Source organism: Oryzias melastigma, linkage group LG10 (assembly GCF_002922805.2).
Source record: "Oryzias melastigma strain HK-1 linkage group LG10, ASM292280v2, whole genome shotgun sequence".
NCBI lineage: Eukaryota > Metazoa > Chordata > Actinopteri > Beloniformes > Adrianichthyidae > Oryzias > Oryzias melastigma.
The window spans coordinates 5,351,737-5,356,666 of NC_050521.1; the positions used below are offsets into that span (position 1 = coordinate 5,351,737).

At 40.1% G+C, this 4,930-nt stretch overlaps 1 long non-coding RNA gene across 1 annotated transcript; it reads left to right on the plus strand.

The window, feature by feature from the left end:
• The first annotated feature begins 3,621 nt into the window (after nt 1-3,621).
• On the plus strand, nt 3,622-4,456 carry LOC118599296. The gene is made up of 2 exons (XR_004948598.1): nt 3,622-3,908; nt 4,209-4,456. It is a non-coding gene; the product is annotated as an uncharacterized LOC118599296 (long non-coding RNA).
• Nucleotides 4,457-4,930: the final 474 nt, after the last annotated feature.

The following is a 4,930-nucleotide window of genomic DNA, read 5'->3' on the forward strand; positions in this document are numbered from 1 at the left end:
TCTTGCATGCGAATGCCAACAGAACCCTCACAGTACGAACACGCCTCCATCTCACCACGTGCCAAAACCACATGCTCCTGCCTCCTAAAGTTGTGACTTTGCAGAGGAGGGTCGAGAAGATCGACCCACAATTCATCATTCTGCAACGCGGACATCTGGTGCTGAGCACAACCTGAGTGAAGGGACTGCTTGATATAACCATCACAGCACATGGGTGTCTGTCTCTCCAGGCTCTCAAAGCCATTGACTCATTAGTTTACCGCGGACAGTCTGAGCATGCATTATTCATGCAGTGAAAAAGTGGGTCTGTGTGTGTTCATTTTTTGTGTGTGAAGGGGGATATCACAGGTGGCTGGAGGTCTCCTGAGAGGTTGATATGGGAGGGACCAGGCTGAAGAGGCTCTCTTCACCACGACACAGGGCAGATGTTGGGTGGATTTAGTACATCAAGACCAACTTGTTTGAAAAAGGTTGTGGGTGGTTTAACATGCTGGAGCTAGATGACTATAAGCCTCTGCTGGAGATGCTCTGGGTACATAAGAAGGCAAATGTCAGATCATATGTTAGTGTCTTCTCCCATGGCATAACACTGCAATGTTAAAAGATAAAAAAAAACATGTTCTTATTAATCCTTTCTCCTTGGGTTACTTTTTTTACATGAATTGTGAAATGTAAACATTAAAAGCAGGACAATTTTTTAAGACTCACATATCAAAATTCAATCAATTTTTCATTTTATTTTCAAATTCATAAATTCAATGGGTTTATGTTGTAGGATTCTGGTTAAAAATTTCATAATCTTAAATATAACACTATTTTCAAAATAAAAAAAAATGTCATAGGAGGACTCCAAGTTGGTAGTTAAGGTTTTCAAGATGATATGACTCATGGCTCTTTACCTTGACCATCAGTAACACACCACCTGCAGCTGGTTTCTGGTTTTATGGGGTTGTCAGGAAGCTGACATGATTGCCTTTCACATCCTGTTTGTTCTGGTGTCTCCAAACACGTGAGCTGGAACCTGAAAACGTAACAGAGCCAGACTCCAGAAAGTTTGATTGTTGGGTCAATGGGGAGAAAACATTAAGAATCATTTGATGATTCCTGCAGCTATACATTTACATGATGTTGGCAGAGGCAGTATGATGGTTTGGGCTGTTTTTTCCCTATTGAAGAAATTAGGCTTTTCTTTATCAGAGAGAATTTCAGAGAAGATATTTTGTAACCAGTAGCATCGGATATTTCCAGAATGAGACCAAGTTATGCCTTCCAAGTCAACAAAGCTCCCCCTCACAGATTGGTTTAATCAGACTAACTTCAGAATTTGGAAGTGCGGACTGTGGAGTGGCCTGCCAGCTGTCCTGACCTCAAACTCATTGAACACTTGTGGGATCAGCTTGTGCGCTGGCGTGCCAGAGTGACCGACACAGCAACGTTGGCCAACATGGAGCAAATGCTGGTTAAAGAATGGGATGCCATCCCAGCAGTGTGTGATCTGCTGCTGTGACAGTGTGTGGTTCTTCTGCCCACGACGTCATTTATCAAACACAACAGTTTTCCCCCTTTGTGCTAAGTTTAAAAATACCAGAAACAGCATGTTGCAAATTGTTAACTAGGGGTTATGCATTATAATTCTTTTTGTCTAAAAAAATGTCCAAACATCTGTTAAAATGATGAGCAGATTTGCTGCAATCCTTTTCTGCTCTTGGAAAACTCCGGATTGCGGATAAGTGTCATTGTTTTGGACAAAGTCTGGCAGATGGAGTAATCAGCCACGCCTGAATTGGCAGATGATAATGGGACACTCCAGTGACTGAATCTGGCATTGGAAACTGAACACAGCATTAAAATCTGAACAATATACACTTAAAAAGCAATATTTAAAGGACAGCATGTGCTTGGTATCTTGCCAGTGGGCTTTAGTAAGAGCTGAATTTATCACTTAGAGCCCCTCCAGTAACACAAGAGATGGATAACAACAGGTCAGCTGTTTTTCTCCTTGGCACTAAAAGTGTGGGAGAGAATACAAAGAGATTGAGGAGAATGGAGGATGTTTACTTGTGTTTGGTGATTCTGATACATGGCTACAGAGAAGTTGTTGGAACTTTTACTATTATAAAAGATGAAGGAAAAGTCACGTATATGTGTATTATACTTCAAGGTTATATGTTTATTTTAACCTTTTAACACCAGAGTTTTCACGTTCGTTCTACTACCAAAACTCTTCAACTGTTGACACAATCAACATCATTCTAATAGATTTTGAAGCAGAGAAAATCAGCTTCGCTCTGACCGTCAACACTTCACATTAGCAGTGTGTTGCATAACAACGCAAAGCTGAGATGAAAATACACTTTTTTCTGCGTCAAAATCAGCGGATTGACGTTGATCGCATAAACACATGCAGAGTTACAATAAAACTAGAGCATGTGTTGTTTGGGTTTGACAGGTCCGGTGTTAAAAGGTTAATTTTTCTAAAAGATTTTGCATTCGGATTCACAGGTCTGTAAAAAGAAGTCCATTTGATAGGGTTGTTAGGGTTGGGCATCAATTGGGTTTTACTCAGTTCCGGTGCCAAAGCGGTTCTTTTGTTTCTGTTTCGGTTCCTAATCGGTGCCAATTTCGGTACTTCAGTAATAAAAAATAATACCTACATCTTCCCAAATCAACACATTTTCATTCCCAAGACACATATTGACGCATGGTTAAGACGTCTGTATCAAAAATTGATGTTTTGGGTGTTGTTGTTTTTTGACGTGCTGGCTTTTCCTATTAAATCAGACCTCCCAAACCTCAGAGCCGCAAACTGGTGGCCCCCTACTCGCCGCCTGTCAAACATGTGATCCTGAGCTAGACACTGGCTGCATGTGGCCGTCTGTCACACTTCCAATGAAGGCAATGCATGGATGACGTTGTTCAGGTTTATTTATTGTGAAGTGTTCTACAAAAGTCTCTGAAAAAAAAAAGGAAGAAATCCTTCAAAGGGGCTTTTATCTCACTCCGGTGTATCTGGATGACAGCTGCTTCCGCTGTGTTTCTGTGTCCCTGTGACTAAGTTTGAAGGCTGTCCCGGATTAACCCAGAGAGGGAGGAAAAATAGGCGACATTTTTTTCTTATATTGTCTCGACAAAAATAAGTAAAATATTCCAGTTCAGGAAACCCGAGAAGACTGCTCCCGCTCTCTCCAGCGGCTGTCTGTCTGCGGGCTCCGCTGAAGTCCAGAAGGCTGGCTACAACCACAGAACCGCCACGCTGTGACAGGACAAAGCACTCAATGATCAGGTCACTGGAAACGTCATGTGCCCAAAGCTGAGTTCCTGATTCGAGCGCTGTGTGTGCTCGTGCTCGCCCTGTCACAGGTCTTATGTGAGCCTGTCCACTATCACAGAAAGGCAGAAGGATTGTCTAGAACTTCAAAGTACTGAACAAAGTCAGAGTGATTGACATGTCTTACGACAAATAGACCGTCAGTGAAACTAAGCACAGAAAGCTGATACTGTTATAGCAGCTTCTTTTGGTTTCGGTAGAACCGCATAAATCATAACAGTTTCTACTTGGAACTGAATTTCAGTGCCCAACCCCAGTTGTTAATGTAACCCAGGTTACTAGACCTTATTAAAAATAAATGATTCTTTTTTCATCCTGTAGAGGGCGCTTCACACTGAAGTGCAGAACTTCTGCGGAGGGATACACGTGGTATCTGTGAAGCTGAGTTTCAGCGGAGGGATATGTGATTAGGTCGGTATTAGAGCTGGATGATTCGACTGGAGAAAGAAAAAAAGAACGCACGCGAGTTGTCCCCGCTGTGTTTTTTATGAAAGAAAAGAAAATATCTTCATCTCTTTGTGAGATATTGCCTCCCAGACGACTGGAGTTTATTTTTGTTTAACATTGATAAAAGGATTTGGTGAGTGAATATTTTCGTTTAATTTGGTTCACTGTAAGGTTGTGAATTATACTGAATTCTATTTTAATTTATGTTGTAAAGTGATTACAGTTGAAATTCTTATTTTTTTACTTTTATATTGCCCTTTTTGAGTGACTTTGAGCCGTGCTAACGAGCCACGAGGTCCCGTTAGCTAGCTAACCCTCGTGTGAGCTAGCAGCATTTCACACTGTACAGTGTGTTAGTGTGACCTGTAATTTAGTGCAAAGACTGATGTTTTTGTGTTTTTATTTTATATATTGCACTTGTATGACAGGTCAGGTTTTTTTCCGTTCGTGAGATTCACCACCATTGTGAATCTGTTCGAGTTCCTGCACACCACAGAGGACGGACGTACTTTGATGGCGAGCCAACCCACTGGAGTCTGAACACTTGCATCTGGCAAGACCTCTGGAACCTCGTTTGCTACAAGAAAGAAACTGAACATTTCAAACTCGTGGTAGGACACAACCTACTTCTTTTCTACAGGTGCTGAGTCACCAGGAACCTCCTTTAGAAGAAAAAAAAAACATTACCTAAGGATGGAACGGACTCTCCTCTTATTTTTTGTTTGAAATTTCTTTTATTTTATTGAAATATGGTTTTGATTTAAGGAGTTGTATATTTTTGTTTATTTCATTTTTGTGAACCAAACGGGTACATTTGTGTTAACGGTTTAAATTAAGACATTTAAATATAAGGTGAACTTTAATTTTGAAATTAATATAAAAGAGAGGCTAATTGAACTAACATAGCTTTAAGTGAAAGGAATAAAAAGAGAATCAAAAACCTTGCAAGGTAAAAATTGACCAACCCCGGGGTTAAACCAAATTATTTTTACAGAAAAAACTTATTGTGCACAACTTTTATTTTGGGTTTCTGTTTTAATTTTCCATTTTTATGACTGGACTTGAAGATGTTTTGTTATGTCTTATTATTTTATAAATAATCAAATACTCTAAAATCATTATTGTGGTCTGTGGTTATTACTTTATTAGTCTATA